The sequence below is a fragment of the Talpa occidentalis genome, unplaced genomic scaffold (assembly GCF_014898055.3).
Source record: "Talpa occidentalis isolate TD23 unplaced genomic scaffold, MPIMG_talOcc4v2.1 talOcc4.10, whole genome shotgun sequence".
Lineage (NCBI taxonomy): Eukaryota > Metazoa > Chordata > Mammalia > Eulipotyphla > Talpidae > Talpa > Talpa occidentalis.
In genome coordinates this window covers 43152453-43178497 of record NW_023600993.1, presented here as the reverse complement: position 1 = coordinate 43178497, position 26045 = coordinate 43152453, and the positions used below count along the sequence as shown (strand labels likewise).

General features: G+C 37.8%; 1 protein-coding gene across 11 annotated transcripts in view; it reads left to right on the top strand.

Annotated features, from left to right (window-relative positions):
- FHIT (fragile histidine triad diadenosine triphosphatase) overlaps nt 1-26045 on the top strand; it is a 1313834-nt gene that overhangs the window by 530141 nt on the left and 757648 nt on the right. Inside the window, exon 1 of one of the 11 annotated variants that reach the window (XM_054695177.1) lies at nt 6435-6445. The exons of the other annotated variants lie outside the window; for them this stretch is intronic. The gene's annotated coding sequence lies outside the window, so the exon portion shown is untranslated. Of the gene's footprint in view, nt 1-6434; nt 6446-26045 lie in introns of those variants that run through there. 11 annotated transcript variants of the gene reach the window in all.

Here is a 26045-nt window from a genome sequence, read left to right as displayed (position 1 = left end):
GTACACTGCTGAGGGGAGCAGCGGGCCGCAGGAGAGGTCTGCGCGCCATGTGGGACCCTCCTCTGGTGGCCGGGGAGCAGCCGGGGATCGAACCGGTGCCGCAGAGGCTGCGGGCAGGTTCGCAAACCAGCGCTCAACCGCTGCGCCACCCGGGAGGCCCAGTTTTTTGCTTCTACAAATTTATCTTAAAGGTAAATCCCCACATGTGGGCTAATACACAGAGATGAGTATTTCTTATAGTATCATTTATATAAAAAAAGGATGGTAAATAATCTAAATATCTTTCAAAGATAAACTGGTCAAATGACTTATGGCATATCTACATGTTGTAGAACTGAGATGTTAAAAAATAAAGACTTATGTAGATGTAACGTAGTGTGAAGAATAGTCTGCAAGATATGGATTTGAGGAGAAAATGAAAGATGCAGAATGGTGCTTGATGGAGCATTAACAGAAGGGAGCACACAGTTATATGCAGTGATTCTACAAGTGAGTTTCTGAAATGCAGGAAACAAGTATTTGTTCCTGGAGGACTCAGTGGAAGGAAGACACATTTGTCATTTTAAGTGATTTGCATCTATTTGCATATATTATCCTATACTTGCATATACTATTTTTTCTATGGGGGAAAAAGTCAAAATGGCATTCAAATTTTTGTTGAGTCTAAAATTAGCACAAAGGAAGGTGGTCTTGTTTCATTGCATTGTCTCTAATGACCAGGAAATTACCTGCTAAGCAGATACCCTGTGTCCCAGAGAATAGTTACCTCAAGAGAATGCTTTTATCACTCTTTCCTGGATTTATTGTATATCATCAGTGACATCATTATATTTGTGACCAATTCTTATAGCCATATTCTGGTTTCTTGAAGGAAACTTGGTAAACATTAGAGTCCTGCATATACAAGTCACTTCTTGGGTTAAGTTAATGCTGGTGTAAATTATAATCACCAGGGGAGTTTGTTCAGACGCAGAGTCCTGGGTCCCACCTGAGAAATTCTGACTCAGATGGTCTGGTTTGGAGTCAGGAGCCTCAACCATAGGGGATTCTAATGCAGATGATGTGCTCTTTCCTCCCTCACTCCCTCTCTGACAGATGGGAAATTTAGAGAGTAGTATATTTCAAATCCTGTCCTTAGATTCTGAAGTCATTTGACTGTGTGCCTCCTTTACTGATGACACAGATTTTAACAAATCAGTAGTGAATTATTAGCAACTTTATCTGTTCTGTGTCAGTTGATCTTTAGTAAATGTGAAGGGAAAAAAAGGATACATTACTAAGTTCAGCTTCCTTAAGGGCTAGAAGAATGGTTCCTCCAAGGTGCAAACTTATAATGAGCCTTGACTGATTTTATGCATACTCATCTCAGCTTAAATCCTTTTTGGTGCTCTTGGATGATGGAAGTTGATAATATGTCTCTGAGAGCTGGGAAGAAAGAACATTTGAGTTAAGTTATGGGCAGCTGACCTTTGATTTTAATCACAACTGTGTGTACATGGAAATAGAAAGGAGAAGGATTGACAGAAGAGAGGTGTGGGAAAATGGAGAAAGTCAAGCGATGTGCAGGGACTTTGATGTCAAGCAGATTTGCCTCCTAATACACATTTTACTTCCCATAAATTGTGTAAAGTTGGACCTGATACGGAACTTCTATGTGTCATGGTTGTGAAATAAGAACATATTACCTTGGTCAGAAAATAACCTGAAAAATATATGCAAATGGTTTAACATAGTGCCTGGAATTTATCAGAAATTCAGTAAATGGGATGTCTAATTGTATTACCAAAGGAACAGGGAGTGGAGACAAATAACCATGCGGGTTTGTGAGCCACTTCCTTTAGCTCAATATACCCATGAGTCCAGAGATCTGAGTAGCAGTTTCAGATCTGTCACTAGCTAATGTCTTGCATGCCCTTGATCAAAATATTAAATTCCTGCACCTTCATTTTCCCATTTGTAGAAAGACAAAGTTGACCTACATGATTTATAAGGGCCTGTTCATCTCTGAGGTTGTTTTATTTTAAATTCTAGGGACAAACAACAACAACAAAACTTTTTTCTTAAAGTTCATTTATCCCAATGACTCAGGTATTACCTTTCTTTCTTCAGGTATTACCTTTCTTTCTTGGAGGATAGGTAGAAGAGTGCTTGCATTCTTTCATGTCCAGTTGACTCTCCTTAAAGATAAAGTCTAGTTGCAGATAAAGTCTAGTTCTTTTTTTTTTAATTTCTAACATGCAATTTTGATGAATTAGAACACATGGGAATTACAAGCAGACTGGGAAGAAGCTATCCTCTCATCCTGGGCCTCTATATTTTTCTACTACTTCACTGGGTTATTCTCAGACTGGCTGAAAAATTAAATTACCATTAAATGGATTATTAGGAGAAAACAACCAATTTTAATTATGTTCATATAGGGAATCTACATAGACATGAAGATTCCAAAGACAATGAGGCAAAGTGGAAGTGTGAATCCTGAGCTAAGGAATGAGATAGAGGTCTGATGCTTCAAAGAGAGGGAAGAGGAAGTTACATGATGAAGACCAGATGTTCTGTAATTAGATGTTTGCCCCGCCATATAGATAGGTATTTCAGAGAGATAGAATGCCTATTTTTAGTAGTAACCGTAAGTTAGAATAAGATTACCAGTTTTCATCCTTCCAGGTAATCAAGGGAGTGGTAAAAAGATTCTTATGAGCCTACCAGGCCTTTGTTGACCTTAGTTCAAAATCTTCATGCTCAAGTGGTATGTCTTTGACAGATCTGTTTTGAGTATTTTGGGGAAGTCCTGTTTTAAACATCTTGGGGAGCCTGTCTTCAGACAAGATCTGGAAATAGGTGAGGAAGAACCTTACCTTGTTACTGTCAGTGTGCCCACAGAAGAGGGAAGATGATGGTCCTCTTTCTCTATTGCTCTTATTTTGGCTCTCATGTTTGCATATCAGTTGTGTCTTATGAATTAGCATTCTTCAAAATGTTTTTCAGGGAGAATTCATTTCTTGAGGTAGTTTATGAGAAGAACGACCTTTCCTTTTAAAATGAGTGGAAAGTTCTGTGCACTATAATGCCCTCCCTGAAGATTTCCAATACACATTAACATATTAAAGACTCTGAGAAGTTCACAAGGAAAGAAAACTACCTAAACCCAGCATCTCTTTGACTTATTCAAATTTAATACCTTTTAACAATAGTAAGAAAAGAAAAGAAAAGAAAACAACAACAACAAAATAGAACAACTGTAATATCTCACATAATACTACTCCATAGAACCCATATTGGAAAATATTTTCATAAACTAGCAAAGCGTTCTAGGAAATTAATTCTGCTCAATTTCTTGTGACCCAGTCAAAGAAGTAAAAATAGATTGCAGAAAGTTGCCTTAAAAAGTAACTGGAGTTGCAATTTATATTTAAAGTGTTGACTTTATGTTGAGATGGGCATTTGAGTACCAAGGCTGATTTAATTTGTAGGTGCACTCTGTTGACTCAGAGTTTTGATAGCTCTTTCTTGCTTTCTCTGCAAGACTTTGTGAGACTCAGAATTTCACTTCAATATTTTGTTGCAGAATATATAACTAGCTATGGATCTGAATAAAAAAATAATACCATCTGACTCCATAAATAAATAATTAAAATTGGGTATAAATAACCCCGGGGTGAAAACCACCATGGCCATATGATGTAAAGAGTTTTGATAGAACTCCAACAAAATGCATCTGTGTCTGCTCCAAAAATTGCTTTCTGAAGATTGGAGAGGGAGATTTATTAGTATCTACACATTTCTGATTATGCATGAGTATGTTGTTATAACGTTCAGGAACATTTGAGTTCTTGATATGCTTTTCTACAGCTTGGAGAGAAATTTGTTTCAGAATTAGGTATAGACCACTCAGCTCAGCTACCCTTATATGAACTGTTATCATATTTAAAGACAAACAGGCATGTAATCCCTTTTTAGATATTCTACCTCATCTAGTAGCTGTAAATGTTCCTTTTTATTTTCTAATCTTGCAAAGTTAAAGGGAAAGGATGGTACTAAAATGGTTTTGTTGATGCCTGAAGTGATGCAAAACTAAGATGAAGGAAGCAAATGCAGAAAAAATAAATTCAAAATGATTTGTTTAGATTAGGTTTATGGGCTCATGTAGTTTAGTGGAGTGAGACCAGGAACTAGGAATAATCAGAGGGCCCCTTGCCTAAAAACAAACACATGTAGTCCGGGAACATTAGGGCATTGCTAGATATTACTGTGTAAGGATCTTTATTCAGCAACAGAGAAAATAAAGAAAAAAGGAAATGGACTGGAGCTTTGTGGATAATTAGCTAGCATTATACAGAAGCAAAAAGGGTACCTCTTGGATCACAGTTGTACAATGGAGTTATAATCCTTTCTATTACTTTTATCTTAGGTGAACGCATATAATTAAAGGAAATAATAGATTTTGATAAATTTTTGGTCTTAGCAAAATGTTTGAATTTCTGTTTTTTTAAGATTTATTTTTCATTTATACAATAGCTGGGGTACAGGCCAGAGGTGCAGGAGGGTGAGAGGATTCACCAGAGACAGAGTGGGAAACAGAACAGGCGGATGGACCAAAGACACTGCTGAGGGGAGCAGAGGGCAGGGCAGGAGAGGTCTGCCATGCCCTGTGGGAATCTCCCTGGCCAGCTGGGAATCTAACCCACACTGCAGAGGCTGTGGACAGCCTCATAGTGCTGGGCTCAACCCGCTGTGCCCCAAGGGAGGCCCGGAAATGTTTGAATTTCTTAATCTCCAGTTGACTATATTAATATAAAATGAGAGCATATTTGTAAATCCAAAGGGACCAGTGACTTAAAAAGAGTAGCTAAAACTATATCCACTTATGACTTCAAACAATCCCTACCTACCTTTCTTTGGACTTACTGCTTTTCTAGTGTGTGTGTGTGTGTGTGTGTGTGTGTGTGTGTGTGTGTGCGCGTGGGTGTGTTTAAAAAGATTTAAGAAGAGTTTCTCTGTTGAAATTAGGTAATGAGTGGTAATGTGATGATAAATGTTTTGTTTTTTTTTTTTAAGAATTATTTTGTCTATGCATACAAGAACTGGGATGTAGGCCAGTGGTAATGGGGTGAGAGAAGTCACTAGAGACTGAGTAGGGAGTAGAACAGGCAGATCCATTGAAATACACTGCTGAGGGGAGCAGCGGGTGAGACAGGTCTACTGTGCCATGTGGGCTAGCTCCCTGGCCAGGGATTGAACCCATGCTGCAGTGGCTGCAGATTGTTTCATAGTGCTGAGACTTAACCCCTTGCACCACCAGGGAGGCCCTGATTAATGTTTAACAGCTGACTCTCAGAGTAAAAATGTCTTGATATATAACACTTGCAGATTTGGGGATCTACAAATGATGCCATCGTGGCCAATTTCAGGTTATCAGTTTGACATCATCTGGTTCACAAAATTCTGAAAATTTACCAAATTTTCTCATGAGTAGTGGGTACTAGCCCCAGCACATTTCTTCTAGATTTCTTAACTAGTGGTCATCTTGTGGGGTTGTTTCTGCAGACACCTGTCAAGCACTCAAATGCTCCCAAGAATGCCTTTTGAAATGACAGGCTTCTGCAATCTTTAAAATCTCTTTCAGATCCCAGATTCAATAATCTGTTCTCAAGACATGTTTATAATACAGAATAAAATGTAATTGTATGGTAAACTATTTTAAATTGATATTGATAATATTTTCCATTGCTATTATTTCCTCCAGTGCTGATGATTTAACTGGGATATGTTTAGTGCAGAGAGAATTTGTATATAATATTAAAAAGTGGTTTAGGGAAGGCATGTGATTCTGACAGATTGGTACCTGGGGATACTTTTGCTCTTTGAACATGGAGTTATTGCCAGATGAGATCTTTGAATATGATGAAAACTTTGCATTATGGCAAATGCCTTTAGCACAGGATAACTTATCATCCAGAGTAGGGGTTGGTAAATCCAACTCAACAAACCAAATTTATCACACTGCCTGTTTTTGTGTGACTGATGAACTAATAATGGGTTTTACATTTTTGAACGGTAGAGAAAAATCAGTATAGCAATAATTATCTGTAATACATAAAATTGATAATCTCAGTGACCACAAATAAGTTCTATCAGAGCCTAGCCTTGCCCTTGCATTCATTTCATCTATTATCTATATCATTATATCATCACTGGCAACTTTCATGCAATTGCCAGCAAAGTTGAATAGATGCAATGGAGACTATGGTGTCTATAGAGCCCACCGTATTTACTGTTTAACCCTTTAAAGAAAATGTTTGTGAACCCTTGATCTAGGAAACAAGACTGGAGAAACATGACCTGGTAATTCAAGGTTTCCTATACTGACTGGAGAAGTAGCAGTGAGTGCATCAAAATTGATATTTGATGAACATGATGAGCCTGTTCTGCTTCCCACTCTCTGGTAAATCCTCTCACTCCCTGCACCTCTGGCTTACCCCCCAGTTCTTATATGCATAAATAAATAAGTGTTTAAAAAATAAGTTACAGTCAGTAAATTAGTTGTTATAGGACTGGTTTTGGAATCAACCAATGGGATCCAAATCCTAGCTTAGCCTTTTAATTGATAAGTGATCTTGGACAAATTTATTGAGACAATTCTCATATGTAGTTTCTTACCTATAAAATATAGACTTGTGAGTGTGGAGTAAAATATTCAAATGCCTTAACATTAGATGTGACATGTAGTAAACATAAAGTAAATGTTACTTTTTGTTTGTTGTTATTATTATGTTTATACACCTCAGAGCCTTTCTTAAAGAGCACCTTTATCTTTTGGGTTAAGCTTTTATATATTTTAGCAGACCAATGCATATTTAACTTGGTAACATCTTGACAAATAATACAATTTTTCACACCAAGTTCTCCATGTCCTAAGAAGTTATCTAGAAATGCAACTCCTGCAAGTGTTAGAGTCTCAGCCAATATTTTACACTTTGGTCTGGTGAGGTTTAGTGTCCCCGTTCGCTTCTTTCCAAGAAGAGACTGCCCTCCAGTGGAACCAATTTTATTAAGGCATTTTGGTAGTAAAGACCATGCGAATGTTTTATAGATTTCTTTTATGTTACCAAATATATGTCTTAGAAATTAAGCTTACTTTCAGAGTAGAAAGTCTTCCCCTGTATTCTGAATCTTCCAAGTGTGCTCTCATGATGGTTTTTCACTATCATCATGCCTTTGACAATAGTTATCCCTGCTCGCCACCCTCATCTCTTCTCCCCCACCTGGTAGTAAAGGCTTTCATCAAGTGATTCTCACTGTAGATTGCACAGTAGGGAATTTTAGGGAATTCTAGAGAATTTTAAAAGAGAATCTCTGAGAGTTGGAATGTAGGGATTATGTTTTTGTTTTTCCTTAAGTTGCCTCCATATACTTGATTCCAAAGTGCAGCCTACAACCAAGATTGAGAAGCACTGTTTCAAATCTTTTTTTTTTTTTTCAATGTACCTAGACTTCTGAAACCTGAAAGAAAGATAAAGCAAAAACAAACAAACAAACAAACAAACAAACAAACAAAAAAAAAACCCAAAACCTTGCATATTCCTATGGTTTGCTTTTCTTAAGCATGTGTGAATGCACCATCCATTGTCAACTGCTTGTATTAGAATCTCCAGGGAAATTTACTGATACAATCTTATTTCATTAGTTTGTTAATAAAGAAGGATCTTCCAGCTAGTAAAAGAGGGTGATAAGATATGTATCTTTGTAATTTCTCCAACTGTGCATCCCAGCGATAGGTTCTATTTGGAACCAGTAATCATTGGGACTTTGATACCTTCATGGTTATACTCTAAAAAGGCATTTGGACTCCCTGTCAAAATTCATTTAAATAGCATGGATTTATAGCAGGCTATTTACTCTGTATGCACTGATAGTCTTAAATATTTTTCTTTAATCTGGTGACTTTTCTTCTTGTTAACATATTTGTGTTTAACTCATTATAATTATTTTATTGATCTAATATTTTACTTAAGAATTGTTATAATTACCTGAGTTTGAGGCAATTGACAAGTTAATTTTGTTATCAGTAAAATCAAAATAATGTTATCATTTACCGCCTAGGCTTGTTAAGAAAAGGGAAAGAGATAAGTGAGCACATTAATGTTGTTATGGCATCAAGACAACATATTACAGAGTCAAGAATAAGGTGCTTATATTAGTCTTGCTGGGTGCAATCTATGTAGATAACCTATTAGCTCTGTGATCTCAAGCAAATTATTTACCTTCTTTAAATCTTCATTTCCTTACCTGGAAACTTTTAACTATCTCTTATAGGAATAGGAATTAAGAATTCAGTCAAATTATTTATTTAATATGCTTACCACACTGTGATATGAGAAGCACCTTTTCACGGTGTAAAATAGGATCATAGCTTGTGTGTGTGTGTCTGTGTGTGTGTTTGTGTGTGTGTGTGTGTGTGAGAGAGAGAGAGAGAGAGAGAGAGAAAGAGAAAGAGAAAGAGAGAGCAAGAGAGAGTGAAGGAGATCTTGAGAGGATCAGGACTCTTGATCCTCAAACTACTGATACTGTTCGTTGTTTTACACTGCATCTATTTTTTTTTATGCATCTACACACAGTTACTGTTGACTGGTTTTGTGCTAAAATTGGAAAATGGAATAGAAAATTAATCTTGATCAAAAGGATAAGATTCAGTATTAAAACAAGTTGAAAACAACCAAAATCAGCCAATGTGATTAAAATCTAGAATCTGATGGCTATTCCTCTTGTGATAACTTAGGCATTGTAATTTAAAAAAAAGTTCTGTGATCAATTAATTCCTTTGACTACCAAAACTCATTTATTTTTAACCTTATTTTCAACTTAAGCATTTTCTTTTTTCTAAGGCCTTGTGGTACTTGAGGATGATGTTGTCATTAAAGTGACCACCTAATTAATCCATTAGATAGCATTTGCAAAACTAACTTTGAATAGGGCACAAATTGAAGATATTTATATATTACCTTTATCTCATACAATTGTTTTTGCTTGGAACATTATATCTTAGGGCTTGAATGAATCTTGAGATAGCATATGATCCAGCTTCTCTCTCTTGGGAAGGAAGAAACAATTATATTCATATCAAAGATGGATATGGTCTGCCTTGGGCAGAAATGAAAACACCTTCCTAAAACTCTGAAGCTTAGCTGCTGCACTGAGGCTGCTAAACATTTTCTGACTCATTACTCAAGTATCTCATGCTTCATTTAGTGTGGTGAGAATACATGGAAAAGTGTCCAGATCCAGCCCGATGAGTGAGTGACTGGCCAGAGTTTCTTGGATTTTGTTACTTGGGCCGTTAATTTGCTAGAAATCTCAAGATGTTAATGTTCCTCTGAAGTATCTGGTTAACAAGGAGAGGATTCTTTCTCCACTTTGAAGAATATGCCAAAATTTTCATTTCTTAAAAGGAAAATGGAGATTCATATTTCACATTTCAGTTTATCCCAAGCCATAATAATAACTAATGTGATAGACACTATCACTTTTTCAAAACTCATATATTTATACTATGTCTGTATATATATATATATATATATATATATGTATGCAAGTCTGTCTCTATGTAGATATATGTAATTGTGTATACATATACATGCATATGAATGCATGCATGTATGAATGTATGCAATTTCACTTTAAACTATAGCCACTGGTTTCAAAATTCCCAAGAAACCATAAATCTTCCCCCAGTGCATTACCTTAGTCAGTATATACATCATTTTTATGATTTAGAAGTTTTACAAATAGAAATATGTTTGACCCTCTGCCACAGAGATAGATGAAAGGATAATTGTACGTGTATGGATCTATGACAGTGTTACTTGATCTCTGGAAATAACACTAAAGGTCAAATCATAAACTGTTTTCCTTTTTTTGAGTATTTTATTTCTTTGCTTATAATTAATTTTATTTTCAGAGATATGTTGTATGAAAGAAGGCATCTAGGAAAGATTTTCTAGTAATTAGGTCTTCCCAATGGTCAAAAAAAAAGAAATTTGGATTAGTGCCTGTATAGGTATAGGTATATCTACATAATTTCTTCTGACTGTCTTTAACTAGACAGAGCATGACTCCCTACATTTTTTTTTCTTTTATTTTAGGGTATTAGTGTAGGGATCTACAAGATCCACTTTCTCTTTGGAATCAGCTATTTTATATTAACTCTTAATCTTGTTTTCCATAAAATTATTCTTAAAGTGGCCATACCATGAAAAAATGTGTATATATATGATAAAAAATAAACTGATTAATTTTCAACAAATGAAAATATGTAAGTAATCTAAGAATAAGATACCCCCACCTCCATTTTAAACTTTAGGTTACATAACAAAGGTCACAAAATGTAAATATTTTCCAAATAGACACCTAAAATGATTATATTTCTCTATGTACTTAAATGTCCATTCCCTATGTTCAAAGACATATTTTGGAAGATCTTTTGGTCTTTTTGAAATCATCTTTATGCCATTAGTACATAATCCTGGGGTAGAGTCATACAAAGTGATTTAAACAAATTTAGTCTCAGTCCTTTAGAAACTTAAAAGTGATCCCTTTAACCTTTCAAAGAATTTGAAATGACAGTGGAGTAACCTGGAATTATTGAGCAATTGCATTATTGTTAGCTAATATTAAAAAAGAGAAAGCAGAAGATTGAAGTCTGTTTTTATAGCTGCTAATGAGGCATCTAATGACGCAAATGTCATTCTCAAGCTAATCTCATTAAGAGAGAGCATCTTGTTTCAATAAATGTTCTGGGGTAGCTGGAAAATTATATACATATTCATTTAATTGAAATAAATAATACAGTTTACCAATCAATTAAAATATGCAAGAAAGCCTTGTCTTTGTTGTCTCCCGAGTATGCAAATACATTTATGTTTAAATTATTTTTATTGAAGTAACTTCTTTATAATATTTTTTATGCTTTCAGGTGTGCATCTTTATAAATCAACATCTATTTGTACAATACATTAAGTTCGACTAAAATAACAGAAGGAGAGAGGTGGGCTCTGCACCCTTTTTCTAACAAAACAATTTTTGCATTATTTTAGAGTGTACTCTGCCATCAAATTAAATGCACTATTGAGTACATTTTCATTAAGAAATTCATTACCAGCTGCCTCATTTAGTATCCTTTTATTAAAATACAACTGCAGCTTCCATCTGAATACTCACAATTTAGATATATAATGGGTAGTCATAATGCATTAAATCGTCCCTGTTATATTTGACCTACAAGAAAGCATGGGGCACCTAATTATGGATATATAAAGGAGGTGGGATCTAGGTAGCTTCTGGATATCTGAGAAGTCTATTCATTTGCTTTTTTTTAAAATTTCTGCTGAAATGTGACTACAAAATTTGTTGTGTGAGAGCTGGTACCCTGAGCTGGCTGAAGGTTCATTGGAGAAGGCCAAGATCATGAAGTGCTAAGCCCTATGCTTGTGATGGGGTAAATGCCCAGTGAAAACCTGTTGTAGAAATGAATGAACCAGTGAACTGGGTATTATAATTTATACTCACTGTGTTTTTCATTTCTTTGAAGAACAACACACAGTTTTTGCCCTTACTTCAATCTGTATTTAAATGATAAAATACAGATAGTAATTTAGTGGTCTACGAGTTGAATAGGCACTTATATCACTACCTATGAGAATATATGTAGAAAAAAATATATATATAAATCTCTCTATTGATATTAGTATGTAATTAGATCCAGAAACTATAGAAAAATGAGGAGAACTGTGTAGGTTCAAACTTTCCCAATTGCCTGGAAAAATGCGTATTAATAGATGGCTCCAGAGGGATAGTTTTTCATTAGTCACCATCTCTGTTACATGGAAAGTTCCTTTCCCATTACTTTTCTATTTTAAATCTATTCCCCTGCCCTGGCTGATTGAACCTTTCTGAAATGTACCAGGCAGAGAATCTCACCTCTCCTCTTGGATATAATAACGTCTTCACATTTTCATGGCCTTTTCTGAAATGGGGACCTTTCATTTATGTTTCACTCTCAATTGAAATAAATTGATTAACATCATGGAATTGTGTTTCACCACAGACCTTAGGAAACAAAAAGCTGCTTTTCTGATGTGGTAAGGGAACAGATTGTCCCAGATTTCTTTATCCTCCAAAGACTCAGGGGCAAAGGAACTGTTTTATCATTGCATGTTATTGAATCCTAAAGAATTATCAGGTTTCATTTCTCCCCTTTCGCTTGTGATTGTCTCTGGAGTATTCCCAGACACCATACCTTGGCGTTTAGTAATCACAGAGCCCTCTCTGGGACCTCTCTCCCAAGCTTCCTGACTTTTCTCAAATTTTTTTGATCTCCTTATCATTTTTGTCTGTGAAATTTTCTGTACCTTGCCTACCTTCCACCCTTCCACTTCTTGCCTTATTTTTTTGTTTGATTGCTTTTGTTTTTTAAAATTGGAGATAGGATATTTAGTTTTGTTTTAGTTTTACTAATCATATTCCTAACTTTCAATGACATTCTTTTCCTCTTATTCTTGAATTGTCCCTTTTCACAGTACCTTGTGCTGGTTTAGCTTTGTTTTAACAAGGTCCATTCCCCACTCTTCACATCCTGCATGCCCTGCACTCATGTGCTGGTTTACCCAGTGGGAGGCATCGGCACAAATTTGGAAGACAGGTGGAGAACAAAGTGAGGATATTCCTTACCCCCTCCTGCTCATCTTGCAGCCAAAGTCATTGCTGTGGTTTTCTATTATTACAGCTTCCCCTGGGCAACTTAGCCTCCATAACAGGGCTGGTTCGCCTAAACTAACAGTTTTTATTGCTTATACCTTCCACAGAAGGAGCTGCAGTGGCTCCTCTCTCTTGCTAATCTGTTACACCACCATCACTTGTTTATTAAATACTGCCAGCGCCTTTATTTGTGACTCTTCACATAAACCATCAGGAATGACCTCTGTTACCTGATGAATAAACAGCTTTTTTTTTTACTAGTATTTTTTTTTTGTTGTTGAAGTAATATTAGTTTACAACATTGTATATGATTTATTTTTTTATTTTTTATTTTTTTAATAAATTTTATTGTTATATTCCCCATACAATTGCAGCCCCCCCATTCTGACCCCAATCCCTCCCCTCCCACCCCCGCCCCCCTAAAAGTGTCTCTGGTTCATAGTTTTTTGTTGATTTTGATTTTCACTTTCTTATAGTTATTCATTTTCCTGGTCCCTTATTTAAGTTTTCTAGATTCCTGCTATGAGTGAGACCATCCGGTATTTTTCTTTTTCTTTTTGGCTTATTTCGCTGAGCATGATCCCTTCCAGCGCCATCCATGTTGCTGCAAATTGCATGTGTTTATCTTTTTTGAATGCTGAGTAATATTCCATGGTATATATGTACCACATCTTCTTGATCCAGTCATCTATTTTTGGGCATTTGGGTTGTTTCCAAAGCTTAGCTATTGTAAACAGTGCTGCTATAAACATAGGGGTGCAGGTGTTCTTTGGAATTGATGTTTCTGTGTCCTTTGGGTAAATACCTAGGAGTGGAATTGCTGGATCATATGGAAGCTCTATGTTTAGTAGGTCCAGAAATCTCCATACAGCTTTCCACAGTGGTTGGACCAGTTTGCACTCCCACCAACAGTGCAGAAGAGTTCCTTTTTCTCCACACCCTCGCCAACATTTGTTGTTGCTAGTTTTTTTAATATGTGCCATTCTCACTGGTGTAAGATGGTATCTCATGGTAGTTTTGATTTGCATTTCCCTGATGACAAGTGATGTTGAACATTTCTTCATATGCCTGTTGGCCATTTGCATTTCCTCTTCAGAGATGTTTCTTTTAAGCTCTTCTGCCCATTTTTTGACTGGATTATTTTCTTTGTTGTTGTTGAGTCTCATCAGCTCTTTGCAGATTTTTGTGATCAGTCCTTTATCATTAGTGTTGGGTGCAAAAATGTTCTCCCAGTTGGTGGAGTTTCTCTTTGTTTTTGTTATTGTCTCTTTTGCTGTGCAAAAGCTCTTTAATTTGATGTAGTCCCAGCTGTTTATCTTTGCCTTCACTATCACTGCTTTGGGTGATGTGTCTGTAAAGATGTCTTTGATGTGCATATCACGTAGTGTTTCGCCTATATTTCCTTCTATATATTTTATGGTTTCAGGTCTTATGTCTAGTTCTTTAATCCATTTTGAGTTGATTTTTGTGTATGGTGTGAGGTGGTGGTCAAGCTTCATTCTTTTGCATGTAGCGACCCAGTTTTCCCAGCACCATTTATTGAACAAACTTTCTTTGCTCCAATGCATATTCTTTGCTCCTTTGTCAAAGATTAGTTGACCATAAATCTGTGGGTTTATTTCTGGATTTTCTATTCGATTCCATTGGTCTGTATGTCTGTTCTTGTTCCAATACCATGCAGTTTTGATGATTATGGCTTTGTAGTATAGTTTGAAGTCTGGGAGTCTGATGCCTCCATTCCCTTCTTTTTTTTTCAGGAGAGCTTTGGCTATTCGGGGTTTTTGGTGATTCCATATGAATTTCATCAATAATTGTTCTATTTCTTTGAAGAATGACATTGAAATTTTGATTGGAATAGCATTGAATCTGTATATTGCTTTTGGTAGGATGGCCATTTTAATAATGTTTATTCTTCCAATCCATGAGCAGGGGATGTCTCTCCATTTCTTTGTGTCTTCTTCTATTTCTTTTAACAGTGTTTTATAGTTTTCTTTGTATAGGTCCTTTACCTCTTTTGTTAGATTTATTCCCAAATATTTGATTTTTTTTGTTTCAATAACAAAAGGGATGGTCTTTTTGATTTCTTCTTCTTCAGATTTATTGTTTGTGTATAGGAAGGCTACTGACTTTTGCGTGTTGATTTTGTATCCTGCCACTTTACTGAACTGATTGATGAGTTGAATTAGCTTTTCTGTGGAGTTTTTGGGGTTCTCTATGTATAATATCATATCGTCTGCAAATAGTGATAGTTTGACTTCTTCTTTTCCTATTTGGATTCCTTGGATGTCTTTCTCTTGTCTTATTCCCCTGGCTAGGACTTCCAGTATTATATTGAAAAGCAATGGTGAGAGTGGACATCCTTGTCTTGTTCCAGATCTTAATGGAATTGCTTTCAGCTTTTCACCATTGAGAATGATACTGGCTGTTGGCTTGTCATAGATGGCCTTTATGATGTTGAGGTATGTTCCTTGTATCCCCAGAATTTCAAGGGCTTTTATCATGAATGGGTGTTGCACTTTGTCGAAAGCTTTCTCAGCATCTATTGATATTATCATATGGTTTTTATATTTCTTTTTGTTGATGTGTTGGATAACGTTGATTGATTTTCGGATGTTAAACCATCCTTGTGCCCCTGGAATGAATCCAACTTGGTCGTGGTGAATTATCTTATGGATACATTGTTGGATTCTGATAGCTAAAATTTTATTGAGGATTTTTGCATCAGTGTTCATTAGGGAGATTGGCCCGTAGTTTTCCTTTTTTGTGTTGTCCTTGTTCGGTTTTGGTATTAGTGTAATGTTGGCTTCATAAAACGTGTTTGGTATTGTCCCTTCCTTCTCAATTTTTTGGAAGAGTTTGTGAAGGATAGGCACTAATTCGTCTCTGAATGTTTGGTAGAATTCATTTGTAAATCCATCAGGTCCTGGGCTTTTGTTTTTGGGGACGTTTTTTATTACCATTTCAATTTCGCTAATTGTAATTGGTCTGTTTAGGTGTTCTATTTCTTCTTTATCTAGCTTTGGGTGATTGTAGAGTTGTAGGAATTTGTCCATCTCCTCTAGATTGTTAAACTTGTTTCCATATAACTGTTCATAGTAGTTACTGATTATTCTTTTGATTTCTGCTGTGTCCGTTGTGATTTCTCCTCTTTCATTGACGATCCTGTTTATTTGTGCTTTCTCCCTTTTTTCCTTTGTGAGCCTGGCTAGGGGTTTGTCTATTTTATTGATTTTTTCAAAAAACCAGCTCTTGGTTTCATTGATCTTTTGGATTGTTTTTTTAGTTTCAATTTCATTTATTTCTGCTTTGGTTTTTATTATTTCTTTTCTTCTACTGGTTTTGGGGTTTTTTTGTTGTTCTTTTTCTAGATCTTTGAGCTTCGAGATGAGGTTGTTTCTTTGCGTTCTTTCTTGTTTCTTGATGTGAGCTTCTATTGCTATATATTTTCCTCTTATTACTGCTTTTGCTGCATCCCATACATTTAGGATATTAGTGTCCTCCTTGTCGTTCAATTCAAAAAAATTTTTAATTTCTTCTTTGATCTCCTCATTAGTCCAATGGTCTTCCAGTAGTGTGGTTTTTAATCTCCATGAGGTAGGAAAGTTACTTGCCTTCTTTTTATGGTTTATTTCTAGTTTGATGCCTTCATGGTCAGAAAAGATGGTTGATATGATTTCAATCTTGGTGTATCTGTTGATGTTTGTCTTGTGCCCCAGTATGTGATCGATCCTGGAGAATGATCCGTGTGCGCTTGAGAAAAATGTGTACTCCGATTTTTTGGGGTTTAGTGTTCTATAGATGTCTGTTAAGCCTAATTGCTCTAGGTCCTTATTTAGAGCTTTGGTTTCTTTACTTATTTTTTGTCTTGTTGATCTATCCATTGTTGATAGTGGTGTGTTGAAGTCTCCCACTACGTATGTGTTTTCTCTGATGTCTGTTTTCAGAGAGGACAACAGTTGTCTGATATATTTTGGTGCTCCTTCGTTTGGTGAGTATATGTTAATGAGTGTTATTTCTTCTTGAAGTATTGTCCCCTTGATCATAATGTAGTGACCATTGGGGTCTCTTTTTATCTTTTTGAGTTTGAAATCTGTTTTATCTGATATAAGTATAGCTGTTCCTGCTTTCTTTTTTGGTCCATTTGCTTGTAGGATTGTTTTCCATCCTTTAACTTTGAGCCTATTTTTATCTTTTGTAGCTAAATGTGTTTCCTGGAGACAGCAAAAGGTTGGGTTTTGTTTCTTAATCCAGGCTGCCACTCTGTGTCTTTTTATTGAAGAGTTTAGTCCATTTACATTTAGAGTTAATATTGATATGTTAACATCTGTATTTGCCATTGTGTTTGTCTTTCCTTTGATTTTATTTATTTATTCTTTTAATAACTTTTTTTTTTTTTGGCCTTCTTTCATTGTTATTCGTCCCTCTGAGGTTCTGGCTTTAGGACTCCTTGTAGTATTTTTTGGAGTGGGGGTTTAGTTGCAATGAAATTCCGGAGTTTCTGTTTGTCTGGGAAGGTCCATATTCTTTCTTCAAAGAGGAAGGAGAGCTTTGCGGGATAGAGTATTCTTGGTTGGCATCTGTTTTCTTGGAGTCTGTTGACTATGTCCCTCCACTCTCTCCTTGCCCGTAGTGTTTCTTCGGAGAAGTCTGATGTCAGCCTGATTGGTTTTCCTTTGAATGTTATCTGTTTCTTCCCTCTTGCCAGCTTCATTATTTTTTCCTTGTCCTGGATTCTTGGGAGCTTTACTATTATGTGTCTTGCTGTATTTTTCCTTTCGTCGTGGAAGTTTGGTGTTCTTCTTGCTTCTTGTATATCAATTTTCAGCTCCTTCTTCACATTTGGGAAGTTCTCTTCAATTATCTCTTTGAATATTTTCTCTGTTCCTACATCTCTCTCCTCTCCTTCTGGTATTCCTATAACTCTTATATTTCCTTTCCTCATGGAGCCAGATAGTTCCCGAAGTCTTTCTTCGTTCTTTTTCCTTCGTACTTCTCTTTCCTTTTCTGTTTTGGTTCTTTTTATTTCTGTGTCTTCAAGATTACTTATTCGTTCTTCCATTTCATCTATTCTGCTTTCATTGCTTTTCCCAGAATTCTTTAGTTCTTCCATTAATTCTTTGATCTCCTGCATTTCTTTTACTTCCCTCTTTAGGGACTCAATTTCTTTCTTCTGACCATTGTTTTCCCTCTCTAGGGACTCAATTGCATTCTTCTGATCGTTGATTATTTTTCCCTTATCATTGTTTTCCTTTATGACTTCTGTCAGTTTTTTAATCACGGCAATTTTAAATTCTCTTTCTGGAAGGCTCAGAAATTCTTCCAAGTTATTGTCTTTGCAATCTGGGGGCTGGCTTTCTTTTTGTGGTGTGCTTTTTCTCTGGAGAGTTGCTAGGTTGCGTGTGGTTCTTCTCCTCCCTACTGTCTGTTTTCTAATTTGCCGTATGCGTTGGGACACTGTGTTGTTGGGACTGGCCGGCATCTTGGGTGGGCTTCTCTGTTCCCCTCTGGTTCTTCCAGGAGTCATCTGTCAGTTTCAAGCAGCCTTTAATGGAGAAAGGTCCCTGTTCTAAAATGCCGATGTGGGGACACACTCCCCTGTGCGCCTGGTCTGCCCCGGCGGTGGGTTCCTGCTCCCCTCTGGGCTTGGACTGCAGGCCAGAGGGGGTCTGGCGTGGGCGAACTTCCCCCGCTCACCTCTGGCTCCTGAGGAAGCCTTCTGCAGGTAGTCTTTACTGAAGAAATGTCCCTGTTCTAAAATGGTGATGTGGGACACACTCCCTGCGCGTCTGGTCTCAGGCACACTCTTCTGCGCGCCTGGTCTGCCCTGGCTGTGGGTGCTCGCTCTCCCTGTGGGCTCAGACTACTTGTTCGGAAGGAGCCAGGTGTGGGCTAACTCCCCAGCTGGCCACTAGCTCCTTCAGTAGCCTGTGCTGGGGTCAAGTCGCTAGGTGGCGCCAGAGATCTCTCCTGGAGCCCTTGGGGAGCTGATTTTCCACCCCGTGGGACAGGGAGCAGAGCGGGGATGGTAGGGTACACCTCAACGGCTTTGGGGTGCTGTGTCTGCCTTGTGCCCCACCTTCGTGGGGAACCCACGCCCCTAATTTCGTGCCCCGGGTCTCAGTTCCAAAGCCCTCAGTTCCAGGACGCGGGCTGTAGCCCAGATCAGTGGCGCGGGAATGGCGCCTTTTGAATCCCGCTCCCCTGCCTGGGCGCCTTGTTCCTGCTCACTCAGGGAGGGCCTCCGCCGTCTCCCCGCAAGCCTAGGTCGCAGGCGCGGGGACCTGGGCAGCTGCGATGCGGTCTGGATCCGCGCCACTTTCCGCTCAAGCTTACTGGGCTGCCGGGGCTGTGTGCTGGTGCTGGTCTCCTCCTGGGGGGCGGGGCTCTCTTTAATGGAGCCTGGAGCTCACCTCCGTGGCGGATCCTGCAGGGTTCGCCTCAGCTCCGGTTCACGGGGTGTGGTGGCTGCAATAGTTCCTTTCCACTCACAGTCCCGCTTGCTGTGTCCGTTTTTCTTGTTGGCCGTTTTGGTTTGTTGTTTCCCTCTTCTCTGCCGGTCGGAGAGTGCCGCCTCTGTGGGCGGGGGAGGGGAGCAGGGTTCTGTGCTTCCCTCCCTTCTAGTCCTCTTTTAGGGCAACTTTCTTCTTCGGGCAGTTTGCTGGAGTCGTCCGTTTATCTTCCGTGTCCCAGTTCTCACTGGGACCTGCTGCTTTTCCTCCCTATTAACTTTTTTTTAATGGGAGATCTTACTCGCAGCGTCTCCTCGCCGCCATGTTCTGGTTAATTATCCCAACATTGTATATGATTTAGAGGTAGAGGTTCACATCTCTTCAGATACATGTTACCACACCACACCTACCATGGTACCCATAATCATCTACCAGAATCCATTGGGTCCCCTCCTGCGATTACTCTAACCCCCAATATTCCTCTGGTAGTCTTAATTCTACAGTCTTGGGTTTGTTTTGCCTTAGTTTTGTCTGTTCCTTTGTTTTGTTTCTCTGTATTCCGCATTTGAGTGAAATCATCTGGCATTTGACCTCCTCCTCCTGATGTATTTCAGTTGGCATTATCCATGCTGTCACAAATGACAAGAGCTCATTTTTTATTACAACTGAGTCTTAGTATTCTATTGCGTGTGTATAATTCATCTTCTTAATCTACTTATCTGTTATTGGGCACATAGGTTGTTTCCACAATTTGGCTATTGTAAATAGTGTTGTAACAAATGTAGGCATGCATACATCTCTTCAAATTTGTGTTTAGATTTTATGGCAGATCTTTATGTTTTTATGGCAGATCTTTAATATTTTTAATATTTTGAGAAACCTCCATCGATGCAGAGTTAATCTACATCCTCACCAACACTTGTTTATGGTCTTTTTGATATTGGGTGTGATGTGATGGGTGTGATCATCACACAGGTGTGATGTGTATCTTATTGTGGTTTTGATTTATCTTTCCCTGATGATAAATGATGATGAACAATTTTTCTTGTGCCTGTTGGCCACCTGAATGCCTTCTTTGGAGAAGTGTTTATGTAGCTCTTCTGTCCATTTTGTAGTTGTATTTTTCTTCTTTTGGTTGAGTTGTATGAGTTCTTTGTAGATGTTTAATATTCACACCTTGTCAGATGTGTGATGTGCTAATATTTTCTCCTATTAAGTTGGGTGTCTTTTTGTTTTAATGATAGTTTCTTTCACTATCAAAGGCATTTTCGTTGAATGTAGCCCCATTTCTTTACTTTCACTTTTGTATCCCTTGCCATTGGAGTTGAATTTCCAGTACATATATGTATGTCTCCATGTGTCTCTTCCTTTCCTACTAGAACACAAATTATTTGGAAAATAAGATTTTTTAAAAAAAATTGTGTTTTTATTTCCATTTATTCACTCTTTACTCCTCCCAATACTTTCGTCTGTCATCTCCGTTCTTGGAGCTATGAAAATGAGACAAGCAATATTCTCATGATCAAGTAGCTCACAGTCAACTGGGGAGACAAGAACATAAGAAAGGGGAACACAGTGTGAAAAAGGTAATGATATGGCATAGAGGAGACAGAACTCATTTTCTTAGGAAGGAGGGAGGTCGGGGGAGGCAAAAGACGTCTACCCTATGTGTTCTGTCACTGGTTGATAGAAGGAATGGAAGCATATGTGATGAGAACACTCTGTAAATACATATCAACTGATCAAGCTTTTTTCACTCACAAACAAGGGATGTGCAGGGTCACTTTGTTCCAAAGTGATCAGTTGAACCACTATGTAATTACAGTAGGAATTGTTGTCTAAGGAAGAGCTCTTCATAGTCTTGAAGTTCCTTCCATTCCCAGGCCTATGATTCTTGAGTGGTTAAGAGGCACCTATAGAAGTCACAGGTGATCCACAATGCATCCCGTGTCTGATTTTCTGTGATATTAGTGCCTACCTCAACTATGCCCCATTACTAGATGATATAGAGGTCATACTGTTTTAAGCCAATGTAGCACTGGTTTGTGTTATTCTGAGTTATATACTCAAGGTCAGTAGGAAGAGCTATGATTTAAAAAAAAAAAAAAGTGAAGGTAAAAGGAGATGTAAAGAGGTGCAAGAATACAACTGACAATTTGTGAGCAAAATCATGTCTTTTTTGTGACTTTGCTGAATTTATTTCCCTTATTTCTCTGCAAGGAAAGGCAGAAAGTGAGAAAGCAAAAGGCAGGAAAAAAGAAAAGGCTTGGAAAGTCTTGCAAATCTCCCAGATCCCTGGCCTTTTCTAGCTTTCTCAGAAACTGAGACAATTTTTAAAATAGGAAATAAAACACAGTAGTGACAAATGTGAAAAGCATAAATGAACACACACTGAATTTTTACTAGCGGAAGAATCTCCCATTTTTTCTGGAAAGGGAAAGGTTAGAGTCCTTGTGATCAGAGTTTAGTTTGGTGTCTCACCCTGTCAGCCTTTAATTGGGGCAGCTGCTCTTCTCTTCATTTTCTGGAAAGCAACAGACAGAAGTATATGTTGTCTTCTGCTTCTCAGAGCTGCTTTGGATCCTGCAGGTCAGGCATAGGAAGGGCAGGTTCAGATTCTTAGGGAATGAAGTCTCCACTTTGTTGGAAGGGATATGAGACTTTTAGACAATTTGTTTTTGTTTTTGTTTTTGTTTTGTGCTGGGTACGCCTTTTATCCTCATTGTAGATAGTTTGAGGATCTTTGGTAGAGTGACAGAAGTACAGAAGATGGAACTTTGATGATGCTGGGGCACTTGTGGACAAATATATTTTCAAATTCAAATGGAGATGGGCAGTTCTTCAGGGGAAGGAAAATATGAGAGAAATGACTATAAATATGAGCAGTGAATCATGGTAGCCTCATGATTTGACTTCATCTAGTTCCTGTCATGAACTCTTTACTAGTGGGTTTGTGATTTAACCTTCCTATGTCTATATTTTCTGACTCAAATCCAGGAAGTTATGGGGAAGAGCTTGCTCTTTGGTCTTAGACCTGAGGCAGGTCCTGGACATGCCACTTAGTAGCTTTGGGACTTGGGCAATTTATTTCACTTCTTTGAGTCTCCATTTTATCAACCAGGAAACAAGAGCAATAGGGACTACTATGTAGGACAGCTGAGAGTATAAAACAAAGTGCTACACTTTCAATAAGTTAATGGTTGTGATGATTAAGTAACTCCCCTTATTGCTGAACAAGTCCCAGACGTCTGCTCCCGATACCTTTTTTTACATTCTCCTAGCTGGCACTAGTCTCTTCTTGCACTGGGTTTTTGAAGGGACTTTTGCCTCAGATCTAAAGAAGCAGTGTAGTGAATGTGACCCTGTCTCCTTTTTAAAGACTTTGGTACCTCTTGTCAATGGGCAATACATTTTTGTTGTCTTATATATATTGTAGGACTCAAGATGGTAGTAGTTATGCAGGGAGAGAAACCACAGGGCATGGGTGACATGGAGACTACTGGTGGGCCTTGTAGTTTGTATTTCAGTGTGACAGTGTGGAGGGGTGTGTGTGTGTAAAGAGAGAGACAGATAGACAGACAGAGGCATTTTTGAAAATAGTGGCTGTAGACTTTTGACTCTTGTCAACAATATGTTTTCTCCCCTCTGTTATTTATAAACATGCCTAAAGGCTAGGTGTAATGGACATTTCCAATAAGTAGAATAAATATTAATTTTAAAATAGTGTGAATCAAACCCACCAATGCTCAGCTTAGAGTAATTACAGTAAAAAGAAATAATTCTGCATATGTTTGCAGAGAAAAAGGTCAGCTGCTGCTTCTTTTTACTGTTTGAACTTGGAGATTTTATATCTAACTTCTGCCCAAATACTAATTGTTAGTCAGTTTGCTCTTGTGGTCTTTTAACCGTAAGTTAGAATTCGTAGACTTTAAAATCAGACAGGAACCTGAAAGATCTTTCTAATCTAGAGTTTTCTAATGTGAGTTTAATAGAATGATAGTCATTTAATAGGATTTATCCCAAAAGAATTTTGTGACTGAGGAAAATACTATAGATTATAGTACCCTCTTGTAACCAACATTATTAGAGTTAACCTCCTGCCAAGTCCTAAAAAAAAATGAAACCTGTGTAGTTGGATTATCCAACTGTGTCCCAAATTTATTTGAGCATGGAACATTTTTTTTCTTTTTCTTTTTTAAAGATTTATTTATTTATGCATACAAGAACTGGGGTACAGGCCAGAGGTGGGGGGGTGAGACAATTCACCAAAGACAGAGTAGGGAACAGAACAGGCAGATCTACTGAAATACACTGCTGAGGGGAACAGCAGGCGAGTCAGAAGAGGTCTGCTGCACCATGTGGGTTTCTCCCTGGCAGGCCATGGATTTAGCTATTTCTGCAGATGCTGTGCTGTGGATTTCTTCACGGTTTGCATCTTAACCCTTTGGGCCACCAGGGAGGCCCCATCCCAAATCTATTTGAGCATGGAACATTTTCTTCAAGTAATTCTCATTAAATGTTACAGAACAAACGTGGGGTAACACTATCTTGATCCAAACCTTCTTTTTTGAAGTGAAAAACCAAGGCCAAAGAGATGATTTGCCCAAATTTTGTTAGGTGGTGTCTCTCATATTCTATTCCCATGCTCCAAATCAAACATTATTACCTTGTACTTGAAGGGAGAAGCTAATGAAAGGAAATCCTTTTTCTGATGGACTTTACCTAATAGTTTTTGTTAACACACACTCTGATCTTTTCTGCATTTTTGTTTTCAAAGAAAGCTCTTTCCAGAGAGGGTACTTAATAGCATTGCTTATTGTGTTACCATGTAAGCTTCTATTGTAATTATGATTTTATGTCTTTTGAATCCATAAGCTTTCTCGATTCCCTCTAAAGCCTGCCTGCCTTTTATTCCCACCCCTGTGCCTCTACACTTGCAGAAATGCCACTGTCTTTTGTTTTTCCTCTTGAACATTACCCTAGGTAACTGATATGGGGACCCTCTTTTTGCTTCCAGAATATATGCAAATTCCTGTGTACTATAAATGTTCTCAAATTCTCCTCAGAATTTAAAGTACTTCTGAAAAATCTACTACTATAAGAGAAAATTAATTGATATTAATTAATCTTTTTCCACTAGATGACATTTTTTCCCCTTGATCTCAGTGTTGGTAATACATTATTCAGTGTTCTAAATAACGGCTTGCGGTTGTGCCATTTATTCACTGACTTTATTAAGTACCCACAGCAATGCTCCTCAGGATGTGCCTTATAGAGCAAAATTGCAGGTCTTGCTTGCCAGTCTTCTGCAAGCTACAATAGCCACTAAGTGTTCAGAGAACTTTGGAATGAGTACACTTCATTCCTGGGTTGGCAGTATTTGATATGAATTCACTGTGGTTCAATCCAGCAAGCATTTTTTTATTTGCTGTTAAAACATGTGCTATGCTCTGGAGATGTTATTTTGTTTAAATTTATTCCATATTGTTGCTGCCTGTAAGGAGCTCATCCTCTCTAGTGAGGCTGACCAACTTCTACATGAACATAACATGGCGTGTTAATTGCTACATGTAGATCATGGTGTGCAGCTTGCTAAGGTGCATATGGAGTAACTTCAATAGGAAAATATTTCACAAAGGGGCAAAAAAGTGTAAAAGAGCTTCTTAGAAGGCCAAGAAGCTTAGTAGTTACTTGAAGTCTGATAGGGAAGTTGCAGTTTCCTGTTTCCTCGTGGTCTCTGTCCCACCCCAAAATTCATATTCCCATGTAAGATATTCTCTCAAAATATGCTTTAGATGGAATCATGTTACTGTCAAATCTAAGTAAAAATTCATCATTGCAGTCCAGTTATACAAATTTCAATGCAGTTCTTCAAATAGTCTATTATCTTTATCATCAATGTGACAATTCCCACCATTTCTTCAGTATTAGCATAGGTCAGCTTCCATGCTGAGAAGGGTCAACTCTTTATGTGTTAATTTTCTATGTGATTCTGATAATGAAGTGTTGCTTCCCAAATGTATTTGCACATTGCAGTCACCTGGTGAGCTTTACAAACTCCTGATGCCTATGGCCCAGCTCCAGAGTCTATGATTGAATTGATCTGGGACATAGCCTGGACTTGGGGATTTTTTTTTTTTTTAAGATTTATTCATTTATGCATACAAGAGCTGGGGTACTGGCCAGAGATGCAGGGGGTGAGAGGAATCACCAGAGACAGAGTGGGAAACAGAACAGGCAGATCGACCGAAGTATACTGCTGAGGGGAGCAGCAGGCGAGTCAAGAGAGGTCTGCTGTGCCATGCGGGTTGCTTCCTGGCTGACCAAGGATTGAACTCGTGCTGCAGAGGCTGCGGACTGCTTCATAGTGTGGTGTTTAACCCCTTGTGCCACCAGAGAGGCCCTAGACTTGGGGATTTTTAAAAGATACCAAGGTAGTGACAAAAATGCTCTAAAATTTATTGTGGTGATGGTTATACAATTCTATGACTAGATTAAAAGCTACTGAATTGTATACTTTAGATGGGTGGACTGTATGGTATGTAAGTTATATCTCAATACAATTCTTATATTAAAAAAAAAAAATTCTGGATGTGTATTTGGGAAGCACAGTCATTTATTTGGGATAACTGAGACCTAGAGAATCTAACTTACCCAAATTCTCCACAGGTAGCCAGGTTGTAGTAAGAACCCAGGTAGTTTGAGACAAAGGCTGTTTTTATTAACGACACCATCCTATTGTCATCAGAAAGGAATGAGGTCTGATCTATTCCAAGGTATATGCTTAGAAAAACAAAAATGGATTTGTTCCCATCTCTCCACATGCCCTCACCATACCATGTT